The sequence below is a fragment of the Sceloporus undulatus genome, chromosome 4 (genome assembly GCF_019175285.1).
Source record: "Sceloporus undulatus isolate JIND9_A2432 ecotype Alabama chromosome 4, SceUnd_v1.1, whole genome shotgun sequence".
NCBI lineage: Eukaryota > Metazoa > Chordata > Lepidosauria > Squamata > Phrynosomatidae > Sceloporus > Sceloporus undulatus.
Genome location: NC_056525.1, coordinates 120,092,931 through 120,120,086, shown reverse-complemented (window position 1 = coordinate 120,120,086; position 27,156 = coordinate 120,092,931).

Here is a 27,156-nt window from a genome sequence, read left to right as displayed (position 1 = left end):
ATGCTATTTAAATGATGCATGAGTCCTAAGAGTCCGGAGGTCGCGCCAAAGCCACACTCCATTCCTAAACACTGGAGTGCAGCTTTGGTGCAGCTTCCGGATTCTTAGGATGCATGCTCATTTAAACAGCATACCTCCAAAGAGACCCGAAGCAGCTTTATTTTGGCAGTCTGTAACAGGCCTTTGTTACTGTTGTTATCCACCCTTGAGTTGGGACCTTACCGCACTGCCCCCAGGGACATGATGGGGGCGTGATGAAAGGGAGCAGGACGAGAACAGAATGGGCTTTTACCCATTTTACTCCACACCAGAACGCCACTGCCACCACCAGAAGTTCCCACTGCATTCCTGATCCATCCCAGAGGAGGTGATTTTCAGGAATGCTTCTGAACAGTTCCTGAAAATCGCCTCCTCTGGGAGGGATCAGGAACGCAATGGGAACTTCCGGCAGCGGCAGATGAGTGCCTCCAAGTTTTGCCCCGTATCTCAGCTTAAATAAAAGCTTGGAGACCAGACTGAATGATGGTCCAAGCGGGCAACCAGGTCCAAGCAAGCACACCTAGAATCCAGGTAAAGACAGTTATCTGGGTAATATGCAACACCAGTGCAGCCCATGGTAGATCCTGCCCTGGGAGGGTGAAATTAGTTTTCAGACCTGTCAAAGTTGGGATATCCCCTAGTGAGATGACTTGAGAAGTGAAGAAACCAGGGCTTTTCAGACAAGAGCTCAGGTATGTTCTGTTACATTCACTTTCATTTTAAGTCTGTCCTTTACCACTCGTTTATGTCTTTTGGGATGAAATCTGGGATATACACTACAGTGAATGCCCACAGTTTTGGTGACTGTGTTAACACTCACATCCTATGTATATGTCAGAAAACTCAAGAGACATCACAAGTTCACAACTGCTGAATGTTAATGGCCAGTATTCACTGGGTTTTGTTTGTGTCTGTCCAAAGTGGAGAAGGGGGAAAGAAAATATTTCTATTTGTAGACATTCACAAAAACACTTGAAAATAAGTGTTGACAGCCATCAAATTTAGGCTATTCATTTTATACAAAGGAAGGCTATTACTCAGCCGTTTGCAGAAGCATTCGGAAGGGAGTTGCCATAACTAGGCCCCACCAGGAGATGTTGCTGTGCTTTCAGCTAAATGCCTGCAGGAAAAAATAATTAGGTTTAACATCAGAGGTAAAGAATTAAGGAGCCAGCTAGATTAAATCCAGTATCTTCTCCAATGAAAAGTGTGGCATTCTTGAATTGCAATAGTGGGCACATTGGCTTGATAGTCTCTTTTTCAGTTTCAGTTATTTGTTGTTGTTATTAATTGACCTTGAGTCAACTTCAACATATGACAACTCTATGAATGAGACATCGCCAAGCCTCCCTGTCTCCAACTGCTTTGCTTAGGTCCTGCAAATTCTCAGTTGTACCACAGAAAAATAAAACAGATCTGTATCTTTCCAAGTACAGTTGTCCCTCAGTTTTTGTAAACTTCAGACCAGCACCTCTCACTTACTCACGAGGAGTAAATGGAGAGGGTTAAAATGGTTCATGCACCCCCATTCAAACCTATGGGGCTTGAATTTCTGCGACTTTCCATTTTCACAGGGGGGGTCCAGAACGGATCCCCCATGAAAACGGGAGGCTGACTGTATTGCATTTCTTTGTAATAGCATTATTTGGATTACAGGTCCCATTCCTACATTTTCAATTTCGGGGTTTTTTTAATGACATGTTAGAATAATGGGACATTTACTTGCAACTGGAATAGCGCTAATAATAATAATAATAATAATAATAATAAACAACAACAACAACAACAACAACAACAACTGTCCTGGTTGTGCAGTGGTTAAATGCTGTACTGCAGCCATTCATCAAAACCACAAGGTTGCGAGTTCAAGACCAGCAAAAGGGTCAAGCTCGACTCAGGCTGCCTCCTTCCGAGGTTGCTAAAATGAGACCCAGACTGTTGGGGGCAAATTAGCTTACTTGGTAATTAGCTTACTTGCTGTTCACCGCTATGATCTTTATAGCGGTATATAAATAAAACAATTATAATTTAATAGTATGAGCCACCATGTTTTACATTGAGTCCATTCATATGTAACTTTTGATTTCGCTTTAGAATAGTAAGGCCTGTTTTCAATGTGTTAAAATAAAATACGGGTACAAGTATGCTCACTGAGAGTGAACCCCATGGAGTTCAGGTTTTCATTGCCTTGGTGCCCACAGTGTGACACACAGTAAGAGTGCAATCCTAATTTGCCAAACTGATCAAAGATTAGCTGAAACAATGTCAAATTCAAGCCTTTCTAGGGGTGTTTGAAATGACTGAAAACTACCTTCTCATTGGCTTCACTTTGTGCCTATATAGGGCTGTTTAATGTGTCTGGTTTGAACCTGGCATAATTCAGTTCTCTTCTCACTCTGTCTCCTTTGGCAGAGTGGGATGGCTTTTTTTTTAACCAGCTGATCTCTACTAGCAAGGCAGTGGATACCAGCAGATCCTTCTAAGCAGCAGTTTTGCTGGCAGAAGGCCATTTCAACCAACATAAGAAGTTTCTGCCTTCTCCTGGTTAGGATTGCACTGCCCAACGTGAAATATTGGTGGTGAGAAGTAAAAAATTGGGGACACGATGATGGCCAGCTGGTCCTGATTGGACAGAAACAGCTCAGCTCTTATGCTTATTCAGGCTTGGTTACCAAAAGTAGTCTGTGCAATTTCAGAAACATACAGGATTGGAGGTTTCACGTTGTTTTTATGTGGGGTCGTTTGACTAGTCCAGTGATGGTGAACCTTTTAGAGGCCGAGTGCCCAAAATGCAACCCAAAACCCACTTATTTATTGCAAAGTGCCATGTTCCTCTGGTTTTCTAGTAACAAATTCTGGCAAACTCTTTGCTGGGGCAACGGCACATGTGCCCACAGAGAGGGCTCTGAGTGCCACCTCTGGCACGCATGCCATAGGTTCGCCATCACTGGACTAGTCACTCTATGAAGGAATCCATCCAGTGGTACCTTATATTTTATGCATCGATACAGCTCCAGTTTACTTGTGATTAGTTGTATTTGAATATGATGCACACATGCAGTTCTGCCTTTATGTTGGACAGGTGGTTTTGCATAATAAGTTCTTTCCCTTAGCATCCTCCTCTCTTCCATTGTCCCTCCATCTTTTTCCACCTCTGTAAACCTTGGGTTCCCTGCAAGCTGGCAGCACTGTGTGTGTTGTTTGGCCCCAAGTCATTTTCAACTTATGGCAACACTAAAGCAACCCTATCATGGAGATTTCTTGGTAAGTTTCTTCAAAGGTAGTTTGCCATTGCCACCTTCTGAGGCTGAGAGAGTGTGGTTTGCTCAAGGTCACCCACCAGGTTTTCATGTCCAAGTCATAGTCCAACAGTCAACCCACTACCTTCCTCTTTAGCATGAGTGGTGTCATTTGGGCACCCACAGCCTGAACATTGGAAAAAGAGGGGAAGTATCCCAGTGGAAACAAAGTAATGTAGTTAGAAGGCATCCATCTAGGTGCATATTTGGATATGAACCAATTCATCCCTATACTTCCCAATCCATTAGATTATACATAAACAGAAGCCTGCTTATGCATACTGCTCTCCTTTTCTGGACAGCGTTTTTCTCTTCTTTATCTACTACATTTACTGTTCCAGGTCTGTGTGTGGCGTTTATTTTAATCTGTGTGGTCTTCCCTCCTGGAAACAGATAGAATTGCATTTCTACCCTGCATATATAAATTATTGTATTACAAAAACAGCCCCCTAGCTGTTTTATTTACAGAGAAATAAAGACGTGTATGCAAGCAGTATCCTACCCAATAGGCTAAGGAAAAACGTTAGTTTGGTTTCAGCTTTCTAGCTAATGAGAACAAAGGCACTAGGATGGTTGCCAAAAAGACTCAGGCACTTATATTCAGTTAGAACAAATGCATAATTATTTAATAAGATTTTTTTTTAAAAAAATGCTATAAGCTACTTACATTCTAGGTTTTGCTGTTGTGTATTGACTCACACAATCCCATTCTTCATTTTCAAAGGTATTTATAGACCATCTATTTTGCTCCAAGTGTACTCCCGATGCACCTGTAAGCTCACTCTGTGCACGCATGTCACGGAGGATGTGTTGGCTGTGGTTTTGACCAGGAAGAAAGGTACTGGTACAATTGACCAAGAGAAAAATATTCAGCTGGCTCTGGGTGGCGTTGTCTTTCCCCTTAGGGATGAAGGTGTCATTAAACCTGTCTATATGTATATTTTTAAATGTAATTATTTTCTTGAATTAAATTAATATTTACTTGTTTTTGAATTATTTGACAATCAAGATTTAGTCAAACATCGCATTTGATATGAGATTAATTAAGGAGAGAGGGCCATGGAAAGATCAAAGATTAGGAAGTAAAAAGTGGAAAGAAGAATATACAAGAAGAATTTTGTAGAGGAAGAAAGAGATGGAATAGAATATACAAGATTATTATATAAAATTGTAAATGTATTTTTTTGTATTTTGCTTTTATTTTGCTTGTATATTAAAAAAAAAAATAAACCTGGCTCCTACTTTGGAGAGCTATATGTCTTCATGGGACAGAGTACATTTTGGCAGTTTAAGCTGGCATAAAAGTTGCAGGCCCATCCTGGAAAGAAAGAACTAGCATTAACCATGCTCTGGTAACCTCCAGTCTGATTAGTGCAAGGCACTGGACATGGGACTGTCTTTGGAAACATAGAACTATCACCTTCTTATCAATATGACTGTCAGGCATCTATTATTATTATTATTATTATTTTATGATATTAACCTTTATTTATGAAGCACTGTAAATTTACACAGCGCTGTACATGCAATCTTTTTAGTTAGACGGTTCCCTGCCCTCAGGCTTACAATCTAAAAAGACATGACACAGAAGGAGAATGGAGTGGTGGAGGGAAAGGGTAAGAGGTCCAGCAGTTCCTCTCTACCTCCGAGGCCTGGACCAAGGCAGATGGACTGGAGGGAGGGCTTGGCTTCATAATGGATGGTTAATCATTTTCCAGGGAAAATACATACTCTCAAGTAGGAAAATGTGATCTAACTGTGATGAAAACAAAGTATTAAAATATATTCATTCCAATTTGTTTCCAGGCATAATTCAAAATCTAAGTTTTGATTTACACACATTTCTAAAGAGTTTACTCTAAATAAATTGGAACCAGTGTAGCTGAAGGACTGCCTATTCCCTATACAAACATGTGCACATTTATATAGGTGGGCCCGGCTCTACTAGTCTCAAGTAGAAGATTTGGGGATGTCATAAAAAGATTCAGAGAATTTTTATTCAATCTATTGATGCATTTTAACTGTAATAGGGAGAACTGCTTATGGGAGTTGCGTATGCATGAGCCAAAATAAGTTGTCTAAGTTTGGGTGCTATTTATCTTGACTTGGCAGGGGGCACTCACTATTTGTTGTTGTACTGCAGGCAACAAAATGTCTCAGGTTAGGTCCCAGAACAGTTATAACAATAAGGCTTAACATATATCCAACGAGGGCATTCTGGATGAATTTTCATCTAATTTTGCTTGCCCTTGCTTCCGTATCTTTAACAGCAGTTAAACCTGAGACATGATGTTTGCATAGTATTTAATGGCTTGGAAGTCAGTTTCACCATCTGCTATTGGCTGCAGATCCAGGTCAGGAACCTTATGAAACCAGCATTGCCATCACAGCATGTTTACACAACTGCTGCATTTGTAACTCCCTGCGTGACTTCGAATCCAGCACAACCAAGACAATACAAGTATACCCAAGAGGCACCTCATAAACCATGAAATGGTGGGTGAAGTGTCAACCTGCATGGCCCATTAGCCACTTGTGTAATGACCACTTGAAATCAGTCTTGGTTTTATTCAGAATTTTAAGGGAGCTGTTCAGAGTGCTGTCCCAAAAATAGACCCATGCATTGATCATTCCTTTAAAATATGGACTAAAATATGAAATGGAATCAATGCCCACTAACATGGAAATCATGTACTGCTACTGTGCCCACACTACATCATGGAAGCGGGAGGCAGATCATGAATACTGAAGATTTTTGCCCACCTGGAGAGGAATAGAGCAGGAGGCAATGTAAAAGGAAGATCCAAAAAGTTCATCCCTGCTCTTCCCTCATGCACTTCCAGTCATATAAGGGCATGGGCACCTTCAGAGAGATAAAGTTGCACCAGTTCCCCACAAGTCCAGAGTGGTCTTAGCTGAGTATTTGAGTTCACAATGCGTTACTCCTGGCTGCATGGCCTTTGGCCAAGCAATTGTCTGGCTGCCCTTTTATGCATGCGGATTGTTTTTCAGTCGGCAGTGAAGTCACTGTGATGAAGCTGAAAAGAATTCTTACCACACAACACTGCCAGTACAAATTTAGTGGTACATTTATTATATGCTTCTCTTCTCACTAAAACCCACCACTTTTCCCCAAGGTATTCGTTAATGTATTTGCTGACGAGCACCCAACAAAATGATCACCGAGCCTCTTGGAACAGAAGGAAAGGGAAGAAGGTACTGCCATAAGAACAAATAAAAATATGCCTGGTGATCATCCCTTCTTGGTGAGCTAATTGCTTCTGTAAAGGGAACTGGGACAGAATTAGCAACAGCTGGTAAATGTGTAGGTGCTAAAGCAAGCTACGTAGAAAAGCAATCTGTGTAATAACCTTAATTTAGCAAATTCATGACATAAACCTGGAACGTAGGGATAAATGAGATGTTACATTGAATGGCAGCTGCTTCCAAGCCAGTCTTTCTCTTTTTCATTTCCCCCCTACCCTTTCTCTTCATAATATCTAGCAGAATGTCCTCATCCTGGTATCATAACCTTCCATATTTCATCAGCCCCACTGAAGATTTCATGATGACAAAGGCAAGTTCTACTACATGTTAAAAATGGGGTGTGTGTGTGTAGAGACAGACATATGGCCTCTTGTGGCCCTTTTGTATTTTGTGTTGTATTTAGTTTGGTCCTTAAATGTCTGTGCTGATATTGAAGTATTTGTTTTGGGGAAATGTCCAATCTTCTGGAAGTTAAAGAGAATATATAAGTAACTTAGGCCCAGTACAGACGAGTGGGAAGCGCTGTAACCGGGATGAAACTAGTGTTCGGGAACATGCAGCAACCGCACATTCCCAAACCCTAGTGTGTGGCGGCGGTCCACACGGGGGTGTCTGCACGTCACAGACAGGAAATGGCCTCATAGCATCTCTCTTTCCTTTTTGCGGTGCTATAAAAAAGAAGCCGCTCTAGGCAGCTTCTTTTTGACAGTGCATTGCTGCTGCGCGGTGCACCTGGTACGGCACTGATGAGGGAGAAAGATGGGTAGCACGGAGCCGCCCATCTGTCGAGCCCCTTATATTCACTGGTATTATCTTTATATATCATATATATGTCATAAAGGTTACCTGTCATTGACTTGGAGATTGCAAAATGGGCTTGAGCAGTGAGAAAAGACAGTGGAGTCACTAGGGGGCTCAGGTGGTGCAGATCACTCCAGGTGACACCCTAAAGGGGTGTGTGACACCCCTGCTCCCCAAATGTCTGCCTCATGGCAAAATGGGCTGTAGCATTTTCCTGCAACCTTTAAAATGCTGAAGAGATGGTGTGAGTGGGGTTAGGATCAGTGGGAGGAAAAAGGAGAGGCCCGTTTTTTTTTAATTTTATAAAGAAAACTTTAAAATTATTTTTTAAATAAACCATGTTATTATTTTTAAATTTTCATTTGAAACATCACATCTTACTAAATTTTCACTTTAACCACATGAACCTATGTATAGGTAAGGTAAAAATATTTAGGCTGTGCATAAAAGATCTAATTTTAATTTTGCTAATTGTTTTATGTCACAACTATTACCATTCCATCCAGTTGGAGTCACGTTAGTACAAAAAACATTACTAAGGATTCTGGTGTGGTATGGCAGGAAGTCAATGGGGTAGTGACACAAGGAGTTACCACACCGGCTGATGCCAGCCCTAGTGACACCACTGACAGAGAGGGTGCTGCTGCTATGCCTCCGGGCAGACTGCTCCACAAATACTTCACCAACTTCTTTTTTCTTCGTCAGTCGTCTTCTACCTTTCCTGTAAGTCTGCAAGCATTATCTTCAGAATGGCAGCTGGTTTACAGGAAGAGAAGCAGCATATGCTCTGAGATGTTTATATAATTAAGATTCAAATGTTATCATCAAGGTAACTTGATTAAAGGACTATTATTAGCATTTTTCATCCCTAGAGCTTTCACCAACCCCATCCTGCTGATTTTCTTTAGGTCAGTGTATGAGCACTAGATTGAATGAAGGCTAAATTAGTTGACCTTTAACTTAGGTTGACATGTTAATTATCATTTAACATAAGATTCATAAAATCAAAACATACGCTGAGAAAAACCTATCATTGGTAGCTAAAGGCAACAGGGAGCTAGAAGGAGATCACTAGGTAGATCTTTTTAGAAAAGAGATCTCTTTGGAGAGCAAGGCCACTGTGGGGGTGCCATAAAGTCAAATGGCTGGTTTCATACCGCTCTAGATGTTTAGAGGATGGTGGGGTTACATCCCAGGTGGTATTAAAATGTCTTAAGATGGTAGTGAGAAAGAACTTTACAGCAGGACACAAATTTGACTCAATATACAGTATACATTCAACTGAATAATACATAGGTAGCCTGTGATGCGTGTTCACTCAGGCAGGATATGTAACAAGAACAAGTGGATAAAATCTCTGAGATCTGTCATGGCTCAATGCTATGGAATCATGGAATTTGTAGTTTGTTGTGGCACTAAAGCTCTCTGACAGAGAAGGCTAACTATCATAAAACTACAAATCCTAGAATTCCATAACACTGAACTGTAGCAGTTAAAGTGGTGTCAAACTGAATTATTTCTGCAGTGTGGATGCAGCCCAAATCTTATCACAACATTCTGGTTTTGATCAAGCCTCTGTTTGCAGCTTCTTTTTGGATCTTTGGGCCTGGGCAAGATTAATGGGCTATATTGCAAGTAATAGTTCTGGCATATGAGAGAGTATGACCTATAGAGGAAGAGATAATAGAGAAGGGAAAGAAAGCATTTATCAAAGCTATCCTGCTAAATTTCTCCTCCTCCACATTTGCCAATGCACTATTTTTGTTATTCCAGGACTGCTGGTTTTTGCACATGTGCAAAAATTGACTGGTGACAGTGAGACACTTATAGAGAAAAAAGTGATGAACATTAAATCAATTTTCCTTCTAAAACTGCTGATGAGGAACATTGTACATAATTCAAACAAACCATTCATGATGACTCAGTAAATATAAGTTTTACATTACTGGGGGTCTCCCACCAACCTCTGCCGGAAATTACTTCTGAAATTTCTGGGTAATAGCTTGTGGTCAAACTAATGGGAATAAGAACCTTCTCAGCCCTGTGCCAGTGACCTAGGAGAAGAGAGTTGTTAGTCTATTGGTCAGACTATGACTTCCAGACTGCCCCAGCTGTTATGACCACCTGAAAAAGCAACCTTTCCAAGATTTTGCATACGTTTTGGGAGCCATGCATATGTATATATCGTGGTGATTGTCTTATCTTACTGAGAAAGAGCCTTCTTTCCATTCCCATCCTGGAAGCCAATATTCAACCATTTAAATCCCTCCCACTAATCTCAAGCTCACTGATAGAACACTTTGAGTACTTTGTGGATGCAGTCGCTCAGATCTGCTCTGACTTGGATGCTATAGTAGTTGATACAGGTCTGATGGATGTAACCGTGGCTTCTACTTGTACAATGTTACTGGAAACATTTCAATGTGTGCAACCTGGGGATGTGAACGGGATGCTTGGAGAGATGAGAGCCACCACATTTCATCCAATTCCAATGAAACTGTTTCTGTACTAAATAAATATCTGCTGCCAGTAATGGACTGGATGAGGGCAATCACATTTAAACTTAATCCAAATAAGACTGAGGTGCTCATGGTTAGTTGGAAAGCATGAGTATGAGTGGAGAGAGAGTAATGAAGGTGGACGTGGTGGTGATGATGAGAAAGCTCCCCATTTCCTCTTCCATAGATCTTGACTAGGTTTTCCTTACTGCCAGCAAGGAAAGGGGTCAGAAGAGGTTTTCGACAACAAAGATGGGAGCAAGACAATGCACGAGGAAGCACACTTAAGGATTATGGGGGCCACATGAAGTCCCTGGACCATAGGTTGCACATTCTTGATCTAGAACAATGGTTCCCAAACTTTGGTCTTCCAGCTGTTTGGGACTTCAGCTCCAGAAAGTCTTGACTGCTGGCCAAGCTGGTTGGCGCTTCTGAGTGCTGAAGTCCAAAACACCTAGAGGACCAAAGTTTGAGAACCACTGGTCTACATGAATTGCAGTTAACACTGGAGAGGTTGCAATGTATCACGTACAAATATTGTGCAATTGAGAGCCAGCATAGTGCAGTGGCTTAATTATTGGACTACAGCTCTGGAGATACAGCTTTGAATCCCTGCTCAGCCATGGAAACCTGCTGAGTGTGATATGTTCGCCTTAGAGTCGCCATAAATCAGAAACAATTTGAAGGCACACAACAATGGCAACAAATCTGTACAACTACTACCAATTAGTCCTGAAAGGGGGAAGAGGCTGGGAGTATTGTACTGTGAAAGTGGCCAGCCTAAGACCACCCAGTGAGTTCATGACTGGAATTATTGGAATGGAGGACTTTCTGGTCAGAATTAGGTTTGCCACCTTTTTCTAAATAGTTTAGAGGCCAAGGTCCAATAGGCATTAGTCCAACAGATGCGACTCTGCACTTCCTGCAGGAAATCCTGCATCTAGTGAATGTCTGCCCGTTGAACAAATATTAAATACAAAGCACTTCTTCCAGGAAAAAGCCCCCACAGTCCTAAACAGAGTCTCAAGTAATCCTACATTATTGGGATACCAGTAAAAATGCCTCCCTTTGTATTTCTATTTGGCTTCTGCCTGTTATAAATTGCATGCAGACCATGAGGCACTTTGCCAACCAGAAGCTGAAAAGCCTTTTTCTTCAGCAGTTTCCTAATCATGCTGTTTTCAGAGACTTTGGAGTCATAATGAATTGCTGCTTCATGAGCGGTCCATGGAGAAAGACAGGAAGACATCTTGCATAATTATTTTCTCAACCCTGGAAGAATTCAGCAGACAAGATAGAGTAGTCAATATTCAACAGTTGCACAATGGCACACAGCTGGCCACACCTTAGAAGCCTGCTTGACTACTCTCATAGAATAAATGGTGCAAAGATGTTGTGTCATTTTACAGCCCAATAATTTTCACTTGAACATTGGCAGGAGCATCTGATAAGACAACATGAGACCTGAAGGACTGGGAACAAGCATTTTGTGCCTCCCAAGCTAACCCTAATCTTTATTTGACCAAGTAAAAGGCACTGGAATCTTCTTTTTTCCCATTGCAGATAAATACTCATGCAGATCCCATCCCAACAGCATCTCATTTTACAATTGTGGGCTATAAGCTCTTTTCCATTCTGTCAGCTTAGTTTCTGAAAAGAATGATTGTTTACCAGCTAACCACAGGCAAGCCATATCCAGATTAGTGGCATACTGCTAATCACAATAGCAATGTTTACTGACCATGGAATTAGCTTTGCCGCACTCATCAAAGAGCCAAAAAGATCTCTAATAGTTTTGATTAGTAGATGGCTGTCAAATGGAAATGTCTCCCTGAATTCTTTGTGTCCTGTATGCAAACACCAAATATGAGAAGCTGACTTTGGACAAAAGCTGCATGTTGACTAGGGAGATACTTAGCTTTGTAATCCAAATCACTTTTTCAAGCTCTGGTTAAGAATTTATGAGCCACTAGTATATTCCAGCCCAAGACTGCTTGCTTGGACAGGCCGTTTCCCAGCCTCTCTTTCTTAGACCTATCCTCTTCCTGTGACTTTTTTGGATTAGATACACCTAGCCCATGCTCCACATATTGGTTCAAATGACAGAACCTGCGACAGTTTAATAAAGGATATCTATTTATTTATTTTCCTGCATTTCTCCCAAATGGGACTCAAAGCAGCTTGCAATAATTTTAAAAGTTACAGCTAAAACACTAATGTTTTAGAGAGCTATTGTTTGTTCAGAGAAGAACTCTGCTTGTCTGTACAGTTCCTGCTTCTGTATATAGCTTCTACTTAGCACTTGTAACTAAATCCCAATCTAGGAGTTGTCCCTCCTAGATCGCAGACTTCCTATTCATGATCTTGAATTTCCGCTGACAGGAAGCCAGGAGGGACAAAATGCGCACAGACGCAGGAGCGAGCTGCCATTATATCCAATGGGGACAGCATTGGGGTGGGGTTCATCTAAACACCATGCCACCATGCCGCTCCAAGCCAGTGTATTGTGCCCGTCTACTTCGTCCCTAAGTTCCTCACCCTCGACATAGTGGAATTGCTGATCTTTGACAACATTACTGCTTAGGTGACATCAACAGTCACTTTACCAACTCTCTGATTTATTTTTATATCAATTTCATTTCCATGCCATTTCCTGGTTTTAAAATCCTTGAAAGAGAAATGTCCTTCAAAGAGAGATAAAGGCACCCAGCAGCACCTTTGAGACAAACTGGTTTATTCTTGCACAAGCTTTAGTGAACTCTAGCTGACTTTATCTACAGGTCTGGAAGCAAATATTCAAATGTAACAATACAAGCAGTAAATGACAGTCATATTTCATCACTTACATGGACACAGATTACTATGCAGTACAACCATATGCATGTTTACTTAGTAGTAAATCTCACTATATTCCATGGAGCATGCTATTTAGTATGATTAGAACCCTCCGCATTGTTAAGTGTGTTTTGAAATTAATCTTTATTGATTTATTTATCATTATGGCAATATTTCCATAAATATTCCCACAACTTCATGACTTTTTACTAGTAAGAGACTGCTTTCTTCTTTATAAATCCACCTTGTTCTTGATCTCATCTGTTCTGTACAGAGTCTCCTGGTAATGCCACCAGCTGTTGAGGTCTTTATCATTTGATCCAATATGTGGGGCATGGGCAAAGTCTGGTCCTTCAGGTATGGTTGGATTGCATGTCCTATAGTCCCTTACCATTAGCTATACTAGCAAAGGCTGATAGGAACTGCAATCTAAACCATTTTCCCCACATCTGCACTATGCAGAATATACATGCCTTGAGGTTAGACATATTTTCACTTTTCTTAATTTAACAAATATGCTGTCCCAGTATAATTCAGTTTACCATATATTTTACCCTTACGCTTCATATAGATACTGCATGTTGCTTATATGCATCATATTATGTGGTTTATTAATGTGTACATGAATTTTTGATATGTAGTGTGTGTCTTTCTGTGTGAACTCTCTCATGCACAAACATACAAAAATAACAGTAAAGAACTAATTGCAATTTAAGACCCATAATGTGTCTTTAATCCCACTGTGATGCATTTCGCAGAATGAGTTGGATGAAACTAATTTTTAGATCAAAATAATGCCTTGCATTAATGGGCATGGGATAATGCAATCAGCATCAGGTATATAGACTGTGGTAATCTATGGGTTTAAGCAAATGAGCCAACTGAATTAGAGATGCAGTTCAGCACGGCCTATTTCCAAATGATGTTTCTTTAAGGGCTGATTCACACATGCACGTTTGTCACAGAATGATGTTTACATCTGAGAGGACACATAAACAATAATTTAGGCATTTAAATCTGACTTTACCACCATACATTTAGAGGCACCAGATGATTTCTGTTTGTGACAATGCACGATTTGGTACATGCATGGTGCCATTTGATGGATGCTATAATTTACAAAATGTAAACATGCGCATTATTGCCTGGCCTCTGGCCTGACAAGGATGGATTAAAAAAGGAGCAGCGAGCAAGGAATTTGCCTGAAAATATTATTTAATGGATTGCTATCCCATAAGGCAGGGAAGTGGACTAGGAAGGAGCATCCAAGAGAGCATAAGGCCCCAGTTTTGCTGTTGCAAAGATGTGTAAGAAGGTTCCCAAATGGAAGTTTCTCCACTACATACAATCCTGACTTTTGGATTGTGTGGAAAATTGTCCACATGGAAAGACATGAAGACATGAATACAGGAAAGACAGGAAGACATGAATACAGAGTTTCAGATATATATACACACATTGCTATCCTAGCAATTAGCTCTCCCACCACCAGAAAATAATTAATTTTAAAAAACAAACTAAAACTCTTAAAGTAAAGCATAATATGTCTGAAACTGCAAAAGTATATATTTGAGGTGTATACTGTATATTTCTTTTGCAGCAACATTCAGAGGACAGGGGTGGGACTCATGCAGCTCTTCAGGTATCATTGGACTGCACATTCTAGCAGTCCTAAATGGGATAGCCAATGGTGGTGAATCTCAGGAGTCGTAACTCAGAAACATCCGGAGGGCTGCTCACCCCTACATTCAATACATATGCATACTGCACAAACATTAAGCCTCTAATGCCATAACTTTAAGACTGAAAGGCTGGAGTCCTGTTGATAACATACGCATACATAAGTCAGAGTTACATGCAGGAATGTACCTTATTTTTGGATGGTGCATAAGATGTTCTTCACTAGACATGAGCAGACTATGTATCTGTGTAGGGTTCTTGGTGTGTTAGGGAATATGTTGACTGATATCCTGTTCAGATTCATGATTTTATAAGCCATCATAAATATTACAATTCACATTCACGGCTGTGGCACCATTGCAGTGACTGTGATTGCCTCCCAAAACCCATCATAGAAGTAGGAAGCCACACTAACCAAAGGAGTTCTGAGGCACTGGAGAGTGGGATGCTAAGCAATGATGCTTCGTTCTAGCGCCCTCCTGCCAGTGAGGCATGGTGTGAAATGCAGTTGCAACAAACCCCTATGGGATTCTTGCCACTGCTTTTCAAACTACACTGGCAACAGGGGCATGAATGCATCATTGTTCTGTACCCCACTGTCCAGCACCTTGAAACTCCTTCAGTTGATGTGGTTGCCTGGTTTCTTAAGCTGGGCTTTGTGTGGGTTGAATAAGGAGACATAACTACGATGACGGAGCTCTGTCACTAGAGCTACAACTGATGATGCAGGATGCTGGCCCTTATGTTTTTAATCCTCACTCAGACTGTCCACCTTGTTTCAAGTTACTAGATCAGAAGCATGCAAGGCCCAGAGATTTCACTGCTCAAATTTGAGACACAGTTCCTCACAGCATGTCATTCAAATAAAAAACCCTCACAAAGTCTAACAAATGAGACAATGAAGGCAGGGTGACCAGATGTCGTAACCCTAAAAGGAGGACAAGGCACCACAAGGCACTGAAGAAAAATGAAGGACTTTACAAAATAAAAGCTAAAAACACTAATATAAATATAAATTCATGTTTCTTAGTCATGCTCAGAAGGGAAGATGTTTTGGAATTCCTCCTAGATAGAAGGCTGAAATGTCAGACATGTCCTGGAAACGGAGGGTGTCTGGTCACTCTGAACAAAGGGAGTAGAAGAGATGTCTGGAGAATCTATAGCAGGTGCTCCAAAGCAAACAGGAGCCATGGAGTCAGCAGCATAAAGCTAAACAAACAAACAAACAAACAAACAAATAGTTAAAAAACAAACAAACTGAAATTATTCCCCTCACCCTTAGGACTGGTCCACAGCTTGAAATCTGAAAACCCTGGCCTTGTTTTTATTCACAAGGAACAGCAATGGTAACATGAGAAAGAACCAAGCTGTAGATTCCTTGAACATGACTCAAGATTTCTGACATCGCTCTAGTGCTATCATCTGAACTGGGAATCCCCCAGATAGTGTTGGACTAATTTCCAAAAGCAAAAATTGCCATCTAGGGACAGCTAGGAATCCCCAAGGTGTGAGCTCTAGCCCTTGTGGTCCGGCAAGAAGCTGCAAGGATAACATCAACGTGATCCATATTCTGCGGGAATACCATAAAGTAGATATTCAATGTAGATAATCTGCAGGCTTCTATGCAGTTCTGTGATTCTCCATAGAGAATCCCCACACACTATGTTTAACTTTCAAACGACTGGGAATTAAACACCCTATGCTCTGCTTGGCAAGAAACATATTACTTTGCTCGTAATAACAAAGCATCTTTACAAGTTATTAAATTATCTATACTGTGCTGATTTTCTCGCCAGTCACATTCAACCAAATTGTCCACAAGTGGCAACTTGCCACCATAATTGAATTATGGAGGTCCCCTCAAAAGGTCATGCCTTAAAAGCTTTCTTTCTACTTAGGCTGTACAAAATGTAAACAAGAACAGCTACATCCAGCTGCTGGTTTCAGCAACAGGCTTGCTAAACGATGTGTCCAATTACAAAACAGATTATTTGGTTTAGAGAGTAAGTGCCAGCTTCTAAACAAGCCTTGCATCTGTATACCTTTAAGAGTTCAAGGGTGGCAAGAAATTGCTCTCACTGTTCCAAAGCAGCAGTTGACCCACTCTATACCCAGTCAAGGCGGGACCAAGTGCACAAGCAGATCCCAGCAGCCATTTGGAACAGCATTATTGGTAGTGCCGCCAAAGACGCAGTGGGTGTTCCAAGCCTTAATCCATATACAGAGCCGTTCGACATCACTTTAACTGCCATGGCTGAAAACTGAGGTATTCTGGGATGTGAAATTTGGTGTAAGATACTTCTCTACTAGAAAGCCCTTAGGCACTCCCTCTTAGGATGGAGCACTAGAGGTCTCTAGCATAGCATTCTGAGTACTTCACCAAATTGCAGAGTCCAGGATTCTGCAGCACAGGGCCATGAGAGATAAAGTGGTATGAAACCTCTATAAACAGACAGTGTAGCTATACTACAAGAGTAGGTGTGCATACAAAACTGCACCCTGCCATGTGGCAAAGGATTTTGGTGCACAACAGAGCTTGAAACGTCACTTTCAACTGTAATTGCATGCTTCAATTATAGCTCCAAGGCCCCACAAAACAGTCACCATTATAATTACCATTTTAAATAGTAACCGTTTGCTTTCCTGTTTTGCCAAAGAAACTAAACTTTAAAACTTTACCTTTAAAAAATTTAATACTACCAGCTGTTGGCCTCTGGAACAGAGCACATCTTTCTCCCACCCATCTTGCCTAGGGTTGCCATAATTGTCCACTATTACGGCAACCCTAATCTTGCCCCAACAGCCCCAACAGAATGGAAGGAAACAACACAAGGCAAAGCATGCGCCAGCACTTGAACCATGCGATACCCCTCCACCACCATTCACTGAAGCAACAGCCCCATAACTATAAAAGTAACTAAACTTTACACTGCAAAAAAGGAGTGATTTTTCTCCATGTTAAACTACAATTCTCTCCTGGGAAAAGGAATCCGTTATAAATAGGTAGTTATTTGTAACTAGTTACTTCCACACTTTGAGTTGTACTTTCCAGACAGCCACTTAACGTGGCAAAATGCTCTAACAACTGCCTGATATAGTGTGACATGGCAGACACTGCAACAGACATGGAAAGACCAGTATCTGGCATTCGATGTCTCAGCAATGTAGCACTGAATAGATCTGAGCTGATTGGAGTGAATTATTTTAAATATTTATACTCAGATTTTTAATCAAATGATCTTGAGAACAAATGGATGGATGGATGGATTATTATTATTATTATTATTATTATTATTATTATTATTATTATTCTGTTGTCAGTTACCTCACTGAGGGTTATTAGTGGCTTAACCCAGTGGCTCTCAAATGGTGGGAAGGGACCCCCAAGGAAGGTGTGAGAGTAGTTCAAGGGAGGCACGATTGTGGAATACCATCCTACCACTGTTCAGTTAACATGGATGGCTTCAGAATTTCATTATATTAATTTTTCTTAAAAATAACTTTCCAAAATATAATGTTAGAGGCCTTCTTTTGTTTTGCTTTTATGGTTGTTGTTGTTTTGTGCGAATGTACGCATGTATGCAAAGTGGAGTGATGTGTTTATGTGAATACTTATGTTTTGTACTCTTTTATGTATATTTAATTTTTTTAAAAATTAAAAAGAAAAAGTAAATTTCCAAGCTGTGCTCTGGCCAATGAAAGTGACTAGAATCTACTTTCTTTTAATATAACAACAAAATGCTTACAAGCAAATAGAAGCAGGAAGGCCAGCTCAATAGGAAGCCGGGACTCAGAATGATGGGTAACATCAGGCCCTGGGGTCCCTAAAGGATTAAAATGGGAAGAGGTTCATTTCCTTATCACCATTGTGTAGCTTGCAGCGTCTTGTCTGGATATTTCTACCTGCTAGGTTGAAGAATTTAGTTTTTCCTCGTCCCACAGTGTGAGATGGATTTCTTGTGCTGGCAACTGGTACAACCCTATGTGCACACGGCAGAGTGAAATGCTCACTTGAAGGAGACTAATTGAATAAATATGCTTGTGAGCAGCTGACTCGCACCCCATTCTCAGCACCCCAGGTCTGAATTCTGTGGGGCATAAAGGTGTGACCACTTCAACACTGAAACCCTGCTTATCAGCAACAGATCTCTTTACACACAGGAGTTCAGGGCTAAATGGGAGGCATCAACCAACCTAACATGTTGCCTATTAAAACATCATCTATTAGGCCATACCCATTTAAGACCACATTTGGGTTCCACCAAAACAAATATATCTTCTTAAGCATGCAACATTACAGCTTTAGGATTAAAAGATTTTTATTCAAAGGCACCACGAAAATCCCTCAACAAGGCGTATCCAATTTCACTCGCAATCTCTCAGCTTCTTTTGAGACTACAAAGCCAAGACTAAGCTTTCAATAAATCTCATTTTTAGTACAATTGAGACCAAAAGTCTCCAGGAAGAAGCTAAAATAATGCTTTCAAAATAAAGCTGAGATATTTCATCAAGCAAAGATGTATGGAGGATTTACGTATAGCAGGCTGTTCACATGCATACACAAGAAATTAATCTCATACTCTGGAATCAGCACATAGCATGTCTCACATCACATGTCTACACAAACAGTGCACAACTACAGAAGTGAAAAAATATTACTGTTAACAAGGTTTTGGTTATGGCAGGCTGCCTTGGCATGATTTCAAAGAAGTAGTCATGTTAGTTTCTCGCAGCATGAAATGAAGAAGGAAGTGGGGAAATGTAGCAGTGCCTTTAAGACTGACTTTTACTTCTGGATGAGCTTTCGTGGATATATTGCTTGTATATATTGCTGCTACATTCCTTTCCCCTTCCCTTTTTAGCCTGTCGAGAACTCACCAACTCCCTCATGAGATCTTGCTTCCAGTGCAAGACCAAAACAACAGTTTTTCATTGGTTTCTGCATTTCGTGCAAAATGTGCTTTTGCAAAACTAATGCCTTTTTCTTTTGCACACAGCAAAAGATACAGGAACCACAAAATTCTTTTCATTTTTTTGTGCAATTCCAAAGCGGTGCTACTATGATATAATTGTTTTTTAAAAAAATAAATATTTAAAAGAAATATAAAAATAAATAAAGGTAATCAAGCTACTTGGGAATAATGAGGCGAAAGCAGAAAAGGGGAGATGAGGGGACACTGCCATCATGTAACTACCAATAATGCAACTGCCCCAAGCAATGTTTTCCACCTGGGGACTACCATGATTGCAAGTCTATTGACAAGTTTCCCCTTCAATGAAAAGGGACAGCCTAATCAGGCTTGGAAAACACAGCAGCTACGGATCATAGGTGTCATCATGCAATAAGTATTGCCAAAGCCGTCCCCCCCTCCACTATCTAATCATGTAGTACAGTGCACCTGCACCATACGCGGGCACACTTTATGCTGCTTTCAGCACACACTGAAAGCTGCGCTGGGAGAAGGGGCGGCGCATCCCATGAGAAATAATGGGGTGCACGCCCGTAGTGCGCATGTGCTGCCGCACCACCGCATGCACAAGCCTCATTCATTTAAATGGGACTCAAGCATAGGCGGAATTCCCTTTATGTGGTGTGTGTGTGTGTGTCTGGAACGGATCCCCCACGTAAGGGAAGGGCAGACTGTAATTTTCAAAGGGACAATTATCTAATTTTTCACTTACATACATTTCAGAGAAACACACACAGTAAGCAATCTCAAAAATGTGCAAAATCTCTCTGAGAACAATGAAGACAGAGGCAAAGGCTTCACCATTTTGTGGTGAGATGAATGGAAAAATTTGGTTATCCCATTTACCCAATGAGAACAAATCCAACCAGAATTTCCTTTCCTCGGGACAGTCCACATGTGATCTTTCTCAGGCAAGGCTAGGACGCTGAGAGCCAATTTCAGTACATTACTTTAACCACCCTTTTGCACACACATCCCTGCATCATTATCTGCCACTGTTAAATCTCAAGGGCATCATCTTTCCCTTTCATGCCCCTTTTTCTACTATGGGAAGATGATGCTCAGGGATCACTCCTGTAAACATTTTGCTGTCAATACAGAGCAGCCATCAAATTTTGATTGTAACTGTGGCCATTTCAAGAAAAGCTTTGACAAATGGAGCCCCTTTATTTTGTCCCATGGAAGTTAGCAGAACATTACTAAGAAATGAACTCCTTGCTGAACACATAGACACTGCCAGGGAGTCATCTCTTAGTCATGCTAGAAGGCAAAAACAAGACACAATACATGTAAGCAGGTTGTTTTATGTCTCATAAAGGAAATTTCTTCCACACTTTCTACCAAAACAAAAAAAAAATTTACAGGAGAAGTCTATATAGCAAAACAAAAATGACAAACTGTCTGACAGCAGAATCCAACTGTGTTAGGCATTTTCGGTCGGCTTGAGAAACCACAAATGGGCCATCTATTCTCTAAATGATTTCCATTTGAAGGATTGTGACTTCACAGGGCTTCAATAAGCAGCCGCTTGCCTTTGAAATAAAATCCAGGTGGGAAGGCAGAAATGGGGAAAGCCTTTATTTTATTTTTTCGTTTACAACATGTTATTAGAGGATTGGACAACAGTGGGGATTGCTTCAAGTTATAAAAATAAAGCAGTGGTTTTTATCTGATCCATTTTAAGGCTTAGTGGAATATAATTAAGCTGAACACTGACCTCACTTGAGGCATCTTATTCCAGATCTGTCAGGAAAGAAGGAGAGGGAGAAAAAAGAAATTACCAAGCTATACAGAGATCACACTAGAATTGAAGCAACTTCTGGTCTAATTCCATAGCTTTCTCATTTTTAACCAATCATATGAGATGCCATATAGATGGGTTTTTTAAAAAAATAACAGGTTTTCTATTGGCAGGAATAAAATCCATTCATCTCTCTCTCTCTCTCTCCTGCACACAAACTGACACACACACTCTCTTACACAAATCCCTGTTTGATGTCCCTAAGGTCAACTAAGCATGGTATCCCTGTGTGAAAGCAAATCAAGTTTCGTTTTAAAACAGGAGCAGGCAATCTGTGGGTCCTTGAGCCTAAGCACAATCAGAAACCTTCTCTCCATGCTATAATCCCCATCAATATCTATCCCCTTCTCCATCCACTATGAGTCCCAAAGTTTCATGGGAAGGCTTCCCTTAGTACCAATCACCAGTCTGATGGTGTCCCCAAATACCCCCAAAGCATGCATCCTGTTGCTTTCCCTATAAATGAATGAATGTGTTTCATTCCTATCAGAGAGAAAGTACTTGTGAACTAAGGGAGTGTGTCTATATGTTCTTTGTGTGGTGAGTGAGTGGGTGGGTGTAATGAACTGGGGGAAGGATTTGAGCTCTACATCCCTTTCCTTTCTCCTCTTCTCCCTTATTAATGAAACTTGACAGGCCTACAGTTAGTTTTTAAATAACTGAATTCCAGATGCTCGGTTTTTCTGTTGAATAATTTGCTAGCTGGATTTTCTATGATGTGTGAGGAGTGGATTTTGTGTTTAGAAATGTAGATCTTTAATATGATGCATTTTATCTTATGATGTGCAATGGCTTTCTCTATGCCCTGCAAGGAATGTGTAAGTAATTTGCGGCTTTGATTGAATTCTTAAAGAAAAGGGTTTGGGATTCATCAAGAATGGAAGACTGGTTGTCTCTGTTTCCCTTGGCACATCAACTGGATGGACTGAAAAGCCCTCCAAAGGCATTAGAAGTCATCATCACCCGAGTCTATTGAGTGATCAAGTCTGGATAATTAGGTGGCATTGTTTGCTTGAGAAGAAGTGAATCCCAACTGTATAATAACATGGCACTCTGTATGCTGCTGGCATTTGTCAGCAACTCTACAGTACATAGAAGACTGCTTTATATCCTGACAGACCCATAATCTGTTTATTTCAGTTGTCTGCTCTGATGGGCATTCTTCCTCTAAGGTTTTGGGCAAGGTCCTTTCTAAGCAGATACTGGTGGTTCTTGTCTTCCTGTAAGAACATTGTTTCAGGACAGGTTCTTGGAGTGAAGCCATGCTGAATGCCCCTTCCATAGTGGAAGTTAGGTTGATGCCCACTCGGAGCAGGGATATTTATTTATTTATGGCTTGAAATCTTCAGAAGCAACTCCCTCCTGATAACCCACAGGATTTCTTCCTCAGTGGTTTTTGTTTATTCTGTTAAAGATTTCAAGGATGTACCTAGTGTACCTGAATTGATCATGAAATAATTTTATTGACTGATTTACTTCTGGATAGATTATAGAAGTGGATACGGATTTCCAAAGATGTGTCTTTCCCAATCAACCTTCAGCACAGAGAAAGTCAGGGCACTTACTGGCACTCACTTGATCAATGAGAAATTTAGCACTTGCATTTTCCCCTTGCTCCCCCCCGCCTGCAGTTGGGATAAAAATTAAGGATAAAAAATAATTCCGATTAAAAAATAATAATAGCAGATTATTAAGCAAGAGTTTTGCAATGTGTCTGAGCCTCAACATAAACATGTCACTGCTGGTAGAGTAGACTGTGGTTCTTTTCATGTCAGTTAAAGACACTGTTGGTGCAGCAAGATAGACCAGGAATTGATATTTGCTCAAGCTGACAAACAGGAACAGTTGCCAACGAAGGAGATTAGGTGTTAGGATAAGAGAGCTGCTGTGCTATGCTGTACAAAATGTTTCCAGTGGAAACTGAAACCATAACAAAAACCACCTGGTTTTCAGTTTCATTTAAACAGAAATGCAAAATGCAGGCTGAAAGGATTCAGTCACAGTTACTCCTCTTTCTGAAAAACTGTGTACACGTATAGTTGGCACGCGCTTAATATTGCTATGTGTAGATCCAGATGTAAGCAAGCAAGTAAAAGGGAGGGATATTTCCTAGAGCTGTGTTTGTGGGTGTGTCATCACATATTATATTTCTTTTCTGCAAAAGAGTAAACATGTGTAAGACAAGTGGGGAATGTACAACAGCAACAGCAATAATAATATAATTTCTTACTCGCCTCGTCCCATTGATTGAGGCAGGGAACAGCAACAGAATAGAATACAACACATATCAGTTAAAAACACAGTGTATGCCAACATGTGTGTGTCCTGCAAATATCTGTTTGGTCATATGCTTGCTCACCTGCCAACAGTGGCCTCCAAGGGATCATTCACCCTGTAAAATAATTGTGCTATGGCTTTATAATTCTGCTGCTCACCAATTAACCAAACATTTAAGAAGTTAAAAGGCTGTTTAGAAGATCTGGTTCTCCCAAAAAGAAATTGCAAAAGGGATGTAATACAGCAGTACACAATCACACTTTTTTTTGCTTCAGATAAAAGATGCCACACTTGAAGTAAAAAAATCTGGTTAACAGCAACAGCAAATTGCTATAGCAGTTGAACTGTGCTCCACCTTACAGAATGGAAGCTGGCATAGATCTCATTGTAAGTGATGGGAGTTGAGAAGACTGCCAATGAAGATACAGACAGACTTCTTCAGCTTGTAACATAATTACACATTCAACATTATCTTCAGCAGTCACAGAAATACCTGGCATGTTTGAGAACCTGGAAAGTGTGTCACAGATAATTTCTGGTGGAACACAAGGACAGTAATGAAAGGGTTGCCTTAAGAACTGACTGGTTGGATAACCTCTGGCCCGATTTACAAGCTATTCAGCAAGATGATGAGAGAATTCATGGAGCTCTGGCAAGGAGATGTCCTCAAAGACTGAGCAGACAAGAGTCATGTAGAAAGCCCATGCAACATTCAAATAATAGAGTTCAAAGTAATTTTAAGTGTCTGCAAAGTGCACAGGTGCATGGGTTCAAATCTACCACTTTGAAACACTTTGCAATTTCCTTTGTCCATTTATTGAGCAACTCTTTGAGCCCTGGACTATGACTAGAGAGCAGGGTTCAAATCCTGGCTCTGCCATGGAAATCCACTGGGGGACCTTGGACAAGCCACACTCTCACAGCTTCAGAGGATGGCAATGGCAACCCCTTTCTCAAGAAACGTGCCAAGAAAACCCCTTTATAGGGGTTTGCCTTAGGGCCGCCATAAGGCACACAACAACAACCATGCAGGAATACTCTGCTAAAGCTGTTTCTAATTCAGACCTGTAGTTTCATACAGAAGAAGAAGAAAAATGATTGTAGCTATCAGATCACATGTGGATGAAATCTATGAGGCATCCCCAAAGCTACTGAATGGTTAGACTATGAAGCTGATGTTAAGTTATCAGCTGAAAGTTGAGAGGCTAAGCCTGGAAGGGAAAAAAAAACCCTTCTAAAACAAGACATGTGAACTCCTGCCCAGAGAAAATAGCCACCATCATTCAATATATGAGGTATGTCATGAGAGGACAGCCATAAGCTAACACATTGTCAGTACAGCAATACTCAAATGGGATGTGACAGCACTCAAAAACTGCATTGCACTACATTTTACGCCCAGCTGAGTTGTGAGTTTGTTATGAAATTCATTCCTCCACAACTTAAGATGAACAGGGGCTAAAAGTTTAAGTGCTCCCTTCCTATCTTCATTGGTCTACTTTCCTCTTCTTCTTCCATTAACTTTGCAAAGGGAGCCACTGGGCTGTAGTGGTTTGGATTTAAGACTAAGGCTCTGAATGTTGTTGTGTGCATTCAAGCCATTTCTGACTTATAGCAATCCTAAAATGGACCTATCATGGGGTTTTCTTGGCAAGATTTGCTCAGATGAGGTTTGTCATTGCCTTTCTCTGATACTAAGAGCATGTTACTTGCCCAAAGTCACCTAGTGGGTTTCATGGCTGAGCAGGGAATTGAACCCCTGATTTCAGGGTCCTGGTCCTACACTCAAACCACTACAACATGCTGGGGACCAGGTTTCAAATTCCTGCTTGGCAGTAGAGGTTCAGGGAGCTGACCTTGGGCAAGTCATACTCTCTCAGTTCAAAGGAAGGCAATTACAAATCCTCTCTGAATAAATCTTTCCCAGAAAATTGAATAACTTGATCTTAGGGTTGCCATAAGTTGGAGGTGGCTTGAAGGCACACACCAACACAACTTTACGGTGAGACTTTTTCATTCTACACAGTTAATTGTGTTATGATTCTGCTTCAACTGCCGTAGCTTTATCCTGTGAAATCCTGGGATTTGCAGTTTAAAGAGGGGTATTTAGCATTCTCAGCCAGGAACCTTTTCCAGTGCCTCCCCAAACCACAAAACCCATGATGCCATAGTATGTAGCCATGGCATTTAAAGAAGAATCAGTTAAAGAATTGTGCTGTTTGAAAGAGCCCTTGCTAGAGATGAAGGCTGGTAGAACTGTTTTGTTGAATAAGAGAACAAGTGTCTCTCCATGCTCCATTAAACAAAAATCCTCCTGGAAAATGCTGAGCTAGTGGCCTTAGGCTGTTTGGGGATATGCGGTGTCCTTTTCCTTCCCTTTCTCATGAATCTGAGGTTTCTCTAGCCCACATTCAACATGACAACCACTTCGTTGCCTTTTGCTGCTCACTGTACTAGAACTGGCAGCTGATTCTAAAAATGTGAGTATAACAATGCTATGTATCACTGCTTTTCAGGAGCAGACACATACTGATCAACACAGCTGCCTGCAGGTTTGGACTGTCCTTAGGGCTGTGGCTGTGGCAACTGCAACGATGAGAGAATTTACCACTATGCTATTTGAGATTTTTGTTTTAGGCAAACCTACTAAATCACACCCATTGATAATGTGGCAAGATATTAACCTCGGCAGTATTACTTTTATTCCTCCAGATACACTGTTTGGGTGCAACCTCCAACATTCCCAGCCGCGATCGTGAATAGTGAAAGATGATGGAGGTTTAATCCAATATCTGGAAGGTTGCACGTTCCCTACTTCTGGATATATATATTTTTGTAATCTGTCACCTTCAGGGTCAGGGAAGTTAAGGCTAAGGCTACAAGCCTTGTTATCTGATTTAAAAGCACCCCACTTTGGAGGCTTAGTTTTAATTTGCTTATGAGGAAACTAAGGAAATGGCAAAAATTTTAAAACCATAGCAAATTTTCAGAGAAATTGATCCCTGTTTAGGAGATATGCTGAAAGCAATCATTTAAATTTGTTTATGCAGCTTTGGAAAGATGCTTTAATTCCATCTTCATCAACTAGCGAATCTGAGTGATGTCTTTAGGACTTTGTTACTGCTATTACCCCACAAAAGATAGCTATTGTGCAAGTTTACATATAGACCTCCAAGGCTATTTGCTATTTATGTATTAATTGTTTGTTTTTGTATTGTGGTTATAAAAAATAAAAACACTTAATTGTTTTTAAAAAGTTTATTCAGGAGAGCAGTTTACTAAAAAAAAAGGGGGGGAGTAACTAACACAGAATGACCGAATAAATTTTATATATATATAACCACTAAAAAAAAGCCTCCGCTGAGAGTACCAGTTATTGGCCATGCAAAAATGTTCACAACATAGTTAGGAAAGTCACCTTTTCTTGACAACTTCCTGAACACCCAGCTTTATGATGATAGATAAAACATTACCGGTCTGTCTGTCTGTCTGTCTGTCTATCTATCTATCTATCTATCTATCTATCTATCTATCTATCTATCTATCATCTATCTATCGATAGAAAGATTCCAAGATATGTTATCCTTGATGTCAAAGCTGAACCAATAATGCATCACACTCAGTTTAAGGGAATAAAAGGAATCTTCCAAATCCTTTCAGTAAACTTAGCGAGTCAGATAATTTGGATT